This window comes from Dromiciops gliroides, chromosome 1, assembly GCF_019393635.1.
Source record: "Dromiciops gliroides isolate mDroGli1 chromosome 1, mDroGli1.pri, whole genome shotgun sequence".
NCBI classification, from domain to species: Eukaryota; Metazoa; Chordata; class Mammalia; order Microbiotheria; family Microbiotheriidae; genus Dromiciops; species Dromiciops gliroides.
This window is the reverse complement of record NC_057861.1, coordinates 449,588,938-449,602,489: the sequence shown is the minus strand read 5'-3', so window position 1 is coordinate 449,602,489 and position 13,552 is coordinate 449,588,938.

Genomic DNA, 13,552 nt, shown 5'->3' with positions numbered 1-13,552 from the left:
CAAAAAATGCAGAAATAATAATGTGCCACCATTTGAATATAATTTGATCTTAGAACTAAATTCCTATTTGACATAATTGCTCTAGCCCAAAGCATGGAAAATGCTATGAGTAATAAAAAATCCAAATACTTTCTCTAATGTTTCTCCAGAGAATCGGGAGAATCCTTAGAAACTCTAAAAACAGAAAAGAAAAAAAAAACAGAAAATACTGTTTTTTTCTTTTTTAAAAAAATTCCTAAACATATACAGATTTCTGATTTGATTTTAGCCCCATCCTCTTTGTTTTATTTTCTCATTTTCAAAGGAGCCTTAACAGCAGCATTCAGCTTTAGCATCGAACAGTTTTCTAGGTAAGAACATGTATCCAGAATTGAATAAATGGCTCTCCAGAACTGTTTTGAGTGGATAAAGAAGCTTCACTCTGGGAACCAGTACTATGGAGACAGATCAGCATATACCTTACATAAACTCTGGGGTCTTCTGAAGAAATATGAGCAGAAATTAGTTACTAGTTGTGCAACCTTGAAGTAGTGACTTAATCTCTCAAAGCCTCAGTTTCCTCATCTGTAAAATTTGAAAGCTGGATATTGAACTAAATGCACTATAGATCTTTTCCTGACAGTATGTAATTCTTTATTGCCATTCCTTCTACCTTGGCTTTTTCATTTTGACTTTCCTAGATTTAGGGCACTGGAATATGATACAATATTAAGGGAAGGAATGGCAAGGAATGGATCAGCTCTCATGCAATGGCTTGTGCTGCATGTGCTACTTTGAGAACCTTTTCCCCTACAGGGGAGAGTAGATGCAATTAATGCTGCTGGGGAGATTTAACCCAGATAGCTTCCTAGGTATGATATTCACTCCTAGAATCACCAACCAATGACACCACTTCTTTTGCCAAACACATTAAGCACTCTGAACCCGGATGCTAAGAAGTAGCAAAACCCATGAACAAGCTAAGGAAGGAAAGGTGAACCATTTTTGCAGATTTCAATTAAGAAAAAGAACAACCCCTTGATTTTGACCTGCTTCTATCCAGCAGCTTCATAAGTTAGTATGAAATTTAAAGGACCACTGAGGTAGGATGTTGGGCTGGTCAGAAGTATGGCTCTGGGACTCTTGGAAATCATTGACACTTAGAGGGATTGAAGTTGGGAGAATAAGGCAGATCGGTGAGTGATTCGATCTTTCACAGCTACTGCTCAAGACTCTCTCCTTCTCTTTCTCTCTAATAGGATTAACAGATATTTTCCTAAACGGAAATCAGAATGTGTCAAATCATCTGTGACAGTCAATTTGCTGACAATGCCCACATTCTTGCAGTACTGATGCAGCACTATTCATAAACAGTTTCATTTCAAGAGATACAATACATCTGAGAGGTAAACATTTATCTTCATAATCTTACATTCCTTTCAGACTCCTTAATTCTTCTTCGTGTATTCTCCTCCTCTTTCACCCTCCCCACCCCACCTCATCTTCAAAACATCTCATACAAAAAGACATGACATCCCAAGTGAGCTAGGGTCTCTAGGATCCTGATGATGCAATACACATGTTATACTATTCCTAGGAGGTCCCTTGTTATGTTACCTTCTCCTATGCCACAAACTTCAAGTATTTTAATTCTTCACATTCCTTACAGACTCATTTTCTAGATGGCCTGTTAGGGTTGCTTTCTTTCCTCCCTCCAACCTCACCCCAAAGTGATCATCCTTCTTCTCCTTCCTTCTTCCCCCACATTCAGTTTTATTGTTTTTTATTGCAATAGCTATTCTTACCACTGGCACATCCCTCTGCAGTTTCTCCTTGGGGATGCATTAGGTTTTCCTCCCTGCGCTCCCTCTAACCTGTTTGTCCTCACACTTTTCTCTACAGCATGGGCTGGAATTGTCTCTGGAACCCTCCAAGAAGGGATGGTTATTTGAGGATTTCAAACCCATATCACTGTCATACCTGAAGTTCCTTTACTCTTTTCAACTTCTCATGAAGACGACTTACAAAAACAGTGGAGCACTTCACTGAATAAAGAACTGTCAGCCAGTTTGTTTTTATTCTGGTTTATAAGGGCAAATATTTGGTCAGGGAAATAAGAATCTACCTTTATTTCTCTTTTTGCAGTTAATTCAATTCAAAAAGTATTTTATAAAGTGCCCACTGTGTACAAGGCATTGACAACTAAACACTCAGAGACAAAAGCTGCCTTTTCAGTTCATACAACGATACACACACACACACACACACACACACACACACACATATATATATATATATATATATATATATATATATATATATATATACTTGCTTTCCTATGGTACTTTCAGAAGTAGTGAAATATTTTAGATATCACAGGGCTTTGAGCAGGACTGGACCTTAAAAAATTATCTATCTAGTCCAGTGTCCTTATTTTGTAGAAGAAGAAGGCTGGCTGAAATCCAAAGAAGTTAAATGAGCTGCCAAGGACACAGGTCATTAATGGCAGACCTTGGGGTACAATCCAGGTCTCAACCCCTGGCCTGTTGTTCTTTCCACTATACCTCATAGCATGATTGTGCTCTTTTAGCCAAAAGTATATCTAAGCACATTGTCAAAATACAATTTAAGCATCAGCAACTCTCTTCCCCTGGAAAATGAGTGAGTGTTGTTATTTCCAATGTGCAAATGAAAAAGGAAAAGATAAATCCTATGGACATGAGGGGAATCCATGACCAAGCTAAGCAGGGGTGTGCAGAGGCCTGCTCAAACTAGGTCATGAGAGACAACAGTTAAATTTTCAGTGTTAATATTTACACCACGAAAATTGGTAAATGCTATGAATCAGGGCTTGATTTATATTTTTTGGTGATAGGTTAAATTTAAAGTGATGAAAAAATATTAATCATGCAGATTAAATTTAAAAGTGTGTCATGCACAGTTATTGTTGTTTTTTCCAAAGAGCTGGTTGTTAAACATTTACTTAGCATACTGATGAATCTGAGTGTCCTATGCCTATGCAAAGCCAAGTTACCATTTTCTTGTCTGAAGAAGGGGAGTCACCACTCTCTTAGCCCATTTTGAACCCCCCCCCACACACACACATACCATTTCCCATTTAACTCTTGATTTTGAGACTGTCCAGCTTTGGAATTTTCAATATTTTTTCATATAAATGGTTCATCTTTAGTAAATACATGACTAGATGACTTGTGAAGTCTGGGAATTAAAAAGTGCTATCTTATATCTGAATGAATAAATCATTGGTATTAGATCCTTTCTATTTCTAGAACAGTCAGAAATTGGCAACAAGCAGCAAGGTATCACAACTCTTTGAAATGGTGTTTTCATATAGGATTTTTTTAATGCTCCTGCCTGTTGTTTACACTGAGCCAAATGTCAATTAGCATTGGCCAGAAAAGAACTGCTGGGTTACATGTGTTTCTATGTAGCTTTTTATTCATCTAGATTATTGTGGCTTTCATTTGCATAATGCATTTATCTTCAAAGAACCAAAAAAAAAATGAAACGTACTTAATATTTAACATTTAAAAAAAACATATCTTGCTCATAACCCCATCTTTTCTCTTTTGAATTTATTCCCCTGATAAGGCAAATGACACTTTAGCCTTAGTTAATGTAAAAACAGGACAGTGTTAATCTCATTTTCAACATGTCAGCTCTTCCAAGTAGGGCATTAATACCCAAGGTGCCCCACTGTCAAACTCAACAGAATTGTTCTGGTGGCGAAGTAAGGTCCAAACCCAGTCATTTCTACTTCCCTTTAGAGGATGTGCTCAAATGCATTGAATTTCAGTAGCTATACACAATAGTTCAAGGGTCATCTACTAAGGAAGGTCTTTCCTAATCCTCACTCTCCTTGGTTGCTATTCCTTTTCCTCCCCCAGCCCATGTAAGTTATTTTGGATATGTTTTATTTTTACATTTTTGCTTACCTATGGATTTTCCCAAGTAAAATGTAAGCTCCTTGAGAAAAGCTTACATTATCATGTAAAATTTTATATTTATATCTTTGTATCCCCAATACCTGGTTCACACAGTACCTATCACATAATAGGCACATAATAAATATTTCTTGAGTAAAAACTATTGACTTAGAAACAATATTATATTCATTTTTTAAAGTATTTACAAAAAGCAGGGCAGTTTAGTTCCAGGCTGAGGTGAATAAAGGAGAATAACATGTAATAAGTCCAAAAGGTCAACTGGAGCCAGATCATAATGGACTTCAAATACCAGAGGACTTTGAGGCAATAGAGAGATGCTGGAACTTTTTGAGCAGTATAGATACAGGGTCAGATCTGTGCTTTATTCCGCAAACATTTAGTTAAAGTTGATTTTAATAGCAAACAACAATGTCATATCCAAATGACATGGTAAATATATAATAGCAAATTACTGAAATAGCCTATTACATGTAATAGTTCATTTGAGCCTCACAATAACCTTGTGGGCAAAATGTAATAGATCTCATTTCCTCTGCTTTGTTGTTGTTCAATCATTTCAGTTCTATCTGACTCTTCGGGACCCCATTTAATGTTTTCTTGGCCAGGATACTGTAGTGGTTTGCCATTTCCCTCTCTAGCTTATTTTATAGATGAGGAAACTAAGGCAAATAGGGCTAAGTGACTTGCCCAGGGTCACATAGTTAGTAAGTGTCTGAGACCAGGGTCTTCCTGACTTTTTATCCACTCTGCCACCTAGCTTCTCTACTAACTGATGAGGAAACTGAGGTCCATAGTGTGGTTTGCCCACAGCTAAAGAAGTGTCAGAAAAAGGATTAAAATACATAGTGTCCAACTCCAAATCAAGCATGCAATCCATCAGACCACACTGCCTCTCTGCCTGTGGTTCCCTGGTATCATAAATATTCAGTTCTATTCTTTGTTTAATCTACTTTCTTTTAAAAAATAATTTTAAAGAATAAGACAAGAATGATGATTGAACATGATAGAGGACGAATGCTAAGATCCCATTGCCCACAGGAAATTGTGCTTTAACTCCTAGGAGTGCTATGGGGATTTGTTAAAATAATTAGTACAGGACTTCCTTTTTTAGGTTTCTCCTTAATATAAAGGACATGAAGATGAAAGAAAAAGGCTTGGTGACATATGAGAATACTAGAAGCATCATGGAAGCATTCTTGATAGAAAAGAAAATCGTAAGCATTTAAAAAACTTTCCTAATTTTCTCATATCACATTACTACTAAGGCAGAAGCAGTATATAAAATTCCTGAATTAGTCAGAAGAAAAAGAACATTAACAGTATACAAACATATATTTATTATTTATAATGTATATTACACATATATGTGTTTATTGTTAATGTTTTCTCTATAAAACTACAGCCTTGAATATTTATTCCTAATCTTAATTGATTGCATAAATATTCAAAAGTAATAAAATGTAAAGTCCTTGAGGGCAAAGACTATTTTTCTTAATCTTTGTATCTTTGGCCCTTAGGATAGCCCCCATCACATAGTAGGTGATTATAAATATTTGTGAAATTGAAAGGCTGTATTTAAAAGGCTGCTTTTGAAATAAATGTGGAATTGTCTAGAAATTCAATTTTATTTACAATTAAATCAGAGTGGATAGATTTTATTTTTTGTACCTCTTTTTCCATTTGTTTTAAGGAATTATTTTTATGAGTCATGTTTTGTACCTCTTTTACCATTTGTCCAATTCTGTTTTATAAGGTGTTGTTTTCATCAGTGTTTTTGTGCCTTTTTTACCAACAGTCTTTTCACATTCCTTTGCTCTCATAATTTTTTCCTCCACAACTTTTATTTGATTTCAAAAATCATTTTTAACTCTTCCAGGAATTTTTATTGGACTTATATCCAATTCATATTTTTCCACTTTGAGGCTTTGCTTGAAATTGTTTTGGCATCACTGTCTTCTTCTGAGTTTGTGTCTTGCTCTTCCCTGTCAACACAGTAACTTATTATGGAAAGGTTCTTTTGTTGTTGTTGTTTGTTCATTTCCCCAACCTATTTCTTAACTTTGAACTTTATGTTAAATTGGGCTCTGTTCCTGGCATTGGAAGTGGGAGGGGGCTACTGTTCCAATCTTCAGACTTTTTTGCACAGTTTTGAAATTTGGGGCACTTTAATAGTGGTGTGATCATTGCTTTCCTGGTCTGTGTTGGTAACCTGCTCCCTTGGGATATTAAGTGATACTGACATTTAGGGTCCCTGATCCCTTATGACTGAAAGTATTCTCTGTCTTTGAACTGTGACCTGGAAGTTGGTACAGAATATTAAGTTGCCGAACAGCATCAAGTGCTGTGCCCAGTGATGGCACAGGGTTCCCCTGTAATCTCTTTCTTACCAGTTGCCCAATCTCCTTGCCTTCTCTGGCTTGAGAGTTCCCAAAGCTGCTGCTGCTGCTGTCAACACCACCAAGTCTCATTACTTGTGTTGCATCCATGTAAGCTCTGGGCCAGCTTCTACCTCTGTTTCACAGATCTCTCCTTCTAACCTCCCAAGTTATCTTGGGTTGGAAGAAGGTCTCACCCTGACCTCTTGTTGACTCTGATGCTCCAGAATTAAATTTGTGGCATTATTTTAGTTGTTTGGAAGGGAATGTAGGGAGAGCTCAGGTTTAGTGGTTCCTCTACTCTACCATCCTGGTTTTGCCCCTGGATTTTATTTTTTAAATGTTTACTTTGAAGTTCAAATAAATACTCAAAATTCTACATGCTAAGGTTTGTTATTAATAAATATGACTCAATTTCTGGAAAATTCCACATAGCTTCATTTTAAGGGGTTTTTTTCCCTTTTGGGGGGTGTTTTTATATACTGTAATACTATAAACTGATATGTTCTCAGGAAAATTATGCTTAATTTTCAAATGTAGGTAAGAAAAATTAATATTTTACATTTATGTGTTATAGATTTTGATGTAATATGGACCAATAAACCTAAAATACTAAGAAACCTGGAAAGGATGGGATGCTTAAAATAGAAAGATATAATAAGATGATTTAAAAAGAGGGGAAAGAAGAAATTGAGAGAGTTGTGTCACATAAATGGGCAAAACATAAAAAGAAATAAGACCCTAGATTAAAAAAAATTAACTAAGACATGAAACAAAGATTAAAAAGTTATGCGAAGCAGGTACAGATAATACCTCACTTCACAGATTTTCAAACACTGATTATCTCATTTTATCTTTCTAACATCCCTGTGCCATGGATGGGGCAAATATTATCTCCATTTTATGGATGGAAAAACTGAGATTGACAGAATTTAACTGATTCACCCAAGATCCCACAGTTACTAAGTGGCAGAACCATAGGAAAAACATTTATTTCTTTATTCTCATGATATTTCTAGTCAGGATTTTTCACCTCTTACTACACCAACTTTTGGATAGTGGTGGTGCTGGGAAGAGCAGTAATGAAAGGGTGGATAGGATGTGAAATCCAGAAGAGTAACTGAGGAATTCAATGCTGTAGAATCTGTCCAGCAAAAAAAAAAAAAAAATCAGAGCAAGGAATGAAGTAAGATTTTTTTTTTCCTGTTAGTGGTATGGTTCTTTTTATTTCTCTCCTGTCTTCATATATCTTTCCACACAGTATTCTCTACTTATATAATCAATCTCCTTCTTGCCCACTGAATCAATACTTTATCACTTTTCAAGTCCTATTTTTACTTCTGTGTCTTATACTCCTTGCCAGGACAAGGATGTCCAAAGGAAGAAAAGGACAAATGGGAGGAAAAGTAAGAGGGAAAGAAAGAACAGGTGAGACAAGATCACTAATAGAATATCTTATAGTTCAAATCTCTCCACTGTCCCAACTTATTTTATGGATATTCTCCAAATCCCCAGTCTGTGCTGTGTTTTTTGTGTTTAGGGTTGACCCAGAACATTGATGATCTCAAGATGAATGATGGCAAGTTGAAATGTAAAGAACTGTTCATTAAAGATAACACCTTGCAATCATATGCTTTATATCTTTAATGTTACATTTTAAAACCTTTTCTTCTTTCAACTGTACCTCAGTTGAGATTTGTACAATTAACTCCATTTATGACATTTTGAGATTCTTTCTTATAATAGTCAATTTAACACAAGCTTACCTGAAAATCTGAAGTGGCAAAGGTGGTAGGAACCTTGATTAACTGGTCTAAGACAATATGAAAAAGTTTCAAAGGTGGAAGTAGAAAAAACAGTCATTGTTAGACAGAAAAAGTAAGGGAATATAAGAATTAAAGGATGTGTAGAATTCCATTTATTAAGCTTCTATGGAGCATCTACTATTTACATGGTGCTGCATCAGGTACCGTGGTACATAGAACTGTGTGTGCAAAATGGTATCTATCTTTAAAACAATTTTGAATGACTTTAAAATTCTTATCAGCATGATGATAAACCATCAGTATAGAGGCTTAAAGATGAAATATAGTACCCATCTCCTGCCAAAGAAGTGATTGACTTAAATACAGAATAGATATGTTTTTATACATGGCCATTATGGGAATTTGTTTTGCTTAACTCTGCATATTTGTTTCAAGGGTGGTTGTTGTTCAGTTGTTTCAGTCATGCCTGACTCTTCATGACCCCATCTGGGGTTTTCTTGTCAAAGATACTGGAGTGGTTTGCTATTTCATTCGCCAGTTCATTTTACAGATAAAGAAACTGAGGCAATGAGAGTTAAGTGACTTCCCCAGGGTTACATAACTGCTAAGTGTCTGAAGCCAGATTTGAATTCAGGTCTTCCTCACCCTGGACTATTGCTCTACCCACTGGGCCACCTAGCTGCCAATGAATTATGTTATTATTATTATTATTAATATTTTTATTAATTTATTTTTAATTGTTCATTTGGTGGCAAGAGGGTGTAGTAATGGGAGGGAAAGATAATAAATACTTGTAAATAAATTAACAAACAAATTAATTATTAATAAGTAAGCAAATAAAAAATTAATAAATTAACTAATGACCACCAGTCAATGAACATTTATTGTCCACTACATGTTAGGCACTATTGTAAGCACTGGAGAAACAAAGAAAGGCATAAAACAGCCCCTAGTCTCAAGGGGCTCACAATCTAATATGGAAAGATAACACATAAAAATAAGTTGGAAATATGAAGGAGGGGAATACCCAGTAATGTACAGCATGTTGAAGCCCTGGAATATGCCTGGAAAATGATCTGAGGAGGGTTGAGTTATAGTGTTGATTTCATCTTGAAGAAAGATGGGTTTCAGAGATTATGAAATCTAGGAGGTCAGCTGGGTAGGAAATGATGAGGTGAATTTCCTGGGTGCCCTCCTTAAGTGGTGGAGGATTATAGAGGAGCTCACCAATGACCAACATCCTCCTTCTCCAATAAAAGAACAGAGAGACCTGGGGGCAGGGGGTACTGAAGAGGTGAAAGTTTTAGAATTGACTTAACTGATGAATTAATTTAAAGAAAAACAACAGCAACATCTGTGATGCTTATACTCTTAGAGTGGTATGTTTGGGATCTGTTTTAGTAGTCTAAATTTCATAAAAAGGAGAGGGAGAGAGATATAGAGACAGAGAGACACACAGAGAGAACATGTGTATTAAAAACAGAGAGAAGAAAAATGAAAACTCTTTGGGGAAAGGAAATCAAAGTCAAACTATTTTTATCGACAGAAAAAAAATTTCACTGCTTCACAGGATTTAGACTTGAAAAGGGCCTTGGAGATCATGTAATCCAGATGACTTAATTTTAAAGAAAAGCAGAGGTGTAGGTGACTTGTCACAGAGCTAATAAATAATAAAACTAGAATTTGGTTGCAAATTCAGTATTTCTTTGAGTTACAAAGCAGTGAGCAGCCTAGGAAAGGTTTCAGCCAACTCAGAAGTTGCTGCCAAGTGGTTGGCTCCTCTGCCTCCAACATGTAGAAATGGGTGAGGTATGTCAGCAATCAAAGTATTCAAGGTTTACGGGGGAAATGCTGCCTTTAACCAGAACTATCTCCCCTACATAATCCATCAATTACAACTCTCCTTTTTAAAATGCAAACATCAAATGAATAATTAAGAAATGTGAGTAATTATTCATCTATAACAAGCTGAGTAATTGATCTTTAGTATTACCTATATTTCCAGGGTTTAGCTAAGGTGAGAATATGGACCATTTATGATATTCAAGAGATCTATGAGAACATTTTAGAAATTCATTTGCATTAGCAGAACTGTCTATCAGAATACTTAAACTGATAACGCCATAGTGACCATTGGAGATCCCCTAGTTTCTGAGCCCTCTAGTCTGGTAGGGGGCTTCCCCTCAGAAGGGGAGGTTTGAAGGGAAAGATAATGAGTTCTGTCTGGATTTGTTGTTTAAAGATGTCTATGAGTGAAATGAGCAGCCAAGATGGTAGAGTAGCAAGAAGCAATACAGCAAGCTTGCTTCCACAAAATTCCTCCAAATAGACCTATAAAATGCACTAGACTGAATACTGATGGGTAAATCCAGAAGAAAAAAAATCACACATCCAGGTCAGTTTGGCATAGAGAGACCAACAGTGAGGTGTATGGACACTGGGGTCAGGATGTAACCAAGAATACCATTGCCTGGAGTACTCTAGTACCAAGGAAGAAACTATGAACCAGGACAAGAGGAGGTCTGAGCCCCCATGCTAACACAGTGTGACAGGGACAGGAGTCAAATGGAAAGGGTTTTGTTGTTGTTGTTGTTTATTTTTTTGTGTTTTTTTCTTGTTTTGATCCACTACAGAGTTCCCTGTCATAGAGCCATGATAGACTGAGAAAAGGATTTATGCCTTGGAGTGGTATTGTCAAATAGGGAGACCCTGGGTCCTATACTTAGAAAGGAAGAAGTTCAGAAGCAAGTAGCAGCACTGTAACAGACTCCAGCAGTAGAGCAGGGTCTTATTTCCAGCATCTAGTCTGTCCTACAAAGAGATAATCAGGTCAGGGGTCTCAGACCAAGGAGAGCCAATAATATTGTCAGTTTGAACCAATATAGTTTCCCACGGGTTCATAGGGACTGATTCTGGTGGCATTGTACTGTTCTTTAAACCTAAACCCAGTTCAGGAACTTTCAGAGCTTATGGGGGTTGGAGGTGAGCAATCAGATTCTGACCTGGATAAGATCACTTTGGGAGCATTGAAGTCTTACACATCGCAGCCTTTCCCCAAGATCTTGGAATAACACAACACTCACTACCCCAGGAAAGCAACAATAGGACCAGCCCAGGATTTTCCTCCAGAAGGCGCAGCAAAGCCCAGCCCAAATATCAAGTCTTTGAAATCAGGGAATGAACTGGGAGAATGAGCACACAAAGAAAAAAAAATCACACCATAAAGAGAGATTGAGGTGGCAGGGAAGACCAGGACACAAACTCAAAAGAAGAGAATGACTCCTGAACATTTAAAAGCAAAGCCACAGAGGAAAACGCTACTTGGATCCAAACTCAATTAAAATTCCTCGAACAGAGGAAGTAAGAGTTTAAAACATAGTTTAAAGTGCTTTATAATTAAATTAAGGTGCTTGAGGGGGAAATGGAAAAGAAGTGAGAACTATGGAAGAAAGAATTAGAAAGCCAATGAATGACTTCATGAGACAACAAGAAATATATAAATATAAAGAAATATAAAGTCAAAAGAGTGAAAAATAGAAGAAAATTCAAGATACCTCATATAAAAAACAACTGACCTAGAGAACAAATTAAGGGAAAAATAAAAATTAAGAATCATTCGATTGTCTGAAATCTATCATGAAAAAAAGAGATTAGACATCATATTTCAAGAAATCAGAAAAGAAAACTGCCCAGATCTCTTAGTCCTCTGGTTAGAGGACAAAATGAAATAGAAAGAATCTACAAGTTACCTCCTAAAAGAAATCCCAAAATGAAAACCCCCAGGAATATCATATCCAAAATCCACAATTTTCAGGTCAAAGAAAAATGCTACCAACTTCCAGAAAGAAATAATTCAAATACTGAGGTGCGACAGTCAAGATAACACACTATTTAGCAACCATTATTATAAAGGAGCATGTAATACAACATTCCAGAAGGCAAAAGATATAGGCTTATATCCAAGAATAACTTATGTGAAAAAACTGAAAGATGAACCTTTAATTAAATAAAGGACTTCCAATTATTCCTGATGAAAAGATCAGAGCTACATAGAAACTTTGAAGTTCAAACATGGAAGTGAAGAGAAACATAAAAAAGTTAATATGAATGAAACATGATAAAGACATAAAGAAGGATAAACTACTAATATTTGAATATTGCAAGATGATATATGTGGGGGGGCAGCTAGGTGGCGCAGTGGATAGAGCACTGGCCCTGGAGTCAGGAGTACCTGAGTTCAAATCCGGCCTCAGACACTTAACAATTACTAGCTGTATGATCCTGGGCAAGTCACTTAACCCCAATTGCCTTACTAAAAAAAAAAAAAAAAAGATGATATATGTGTCCTTTCTGTGATCTCTGTCATCAGGGAGCCTAGAAAGAGGCTAAGGGAATGTTTGTTATGTCTTAATGGTCTTAAAAGAAGAATGGAAGGAGAGGGGAAGAGGGATATCCTGGATTGGGGTGGGGAAGAAAAGGAAAGTTAGAGGAAATTATCTCACATAATTAGGATATTCTGGTAAATATCCATACAATAAGGAGGAGGTAAGAGTGGGGAGTGCTGACACTTAAACTGAACTTATATCTGAACTTTCTAAAAGGAAGAACACTACACACACACACAAACACGAGAGAGAGAGAGAGAGAGAGAGAGAGAGAGAGAGAGAGAGAGGGAGGGAGGGAGGAAGAGAGTTGGGTACAGAAATATATTTTACTCAATAAGAAAGTGAGAGGGGAAAAGAAAAAGAGGAAAGAGGGGAGAAGGAATTCGAGGGAGGGTAGGTTAAGGGAGGAATTAGTCCTAAACAAAACAAATTCTAAGTATGTTAAAAAAAAATATATATATATATATATAACTATTTTAAGGTGACAAAGAATGGTAATTTAAATGGTTTCTCAGTAATTGAGGATTGACTGACCAAGTTAGACTATGTAAATATGATGAAATAATATTGTGCTATAACAACTGATGGAGATGGTTTCAGAGAAAAATGGGAAGACCTATATGAATTGATGCAAAGCAAAGTGAACCAGAACAATTTATAAAATGACAACAATATGTTAAAGGCAAACAACTTTGAAAGAACTAGAAACACTTTTAATAACCAGAAACAATTCTGAGGAATAATGATGAAATGTACTATTATTTCTATATATCACAAACAAAATCCTGCAAGAAGAGATAGTACCATTTAAGAAGAGATACCCCATTTAAAATAACTTTAGACAGTATAAAATACCTGGGCATTCACCTGTCAAAACAAACCCAGGAACTACATGAACAAAATTATAAGCATAAACTATGAAAATAGAACCAGATTTAAATAATTAGAGATATAATTATTTATGAATAGGCAGAGCCAATATAATAAAAATGACAATTTTCACCTAACCTAATTTATACATTAAATGGTATCCCAATTTAATTAACAAAAAATTATTTTAATTAATTAGAAAAATTATA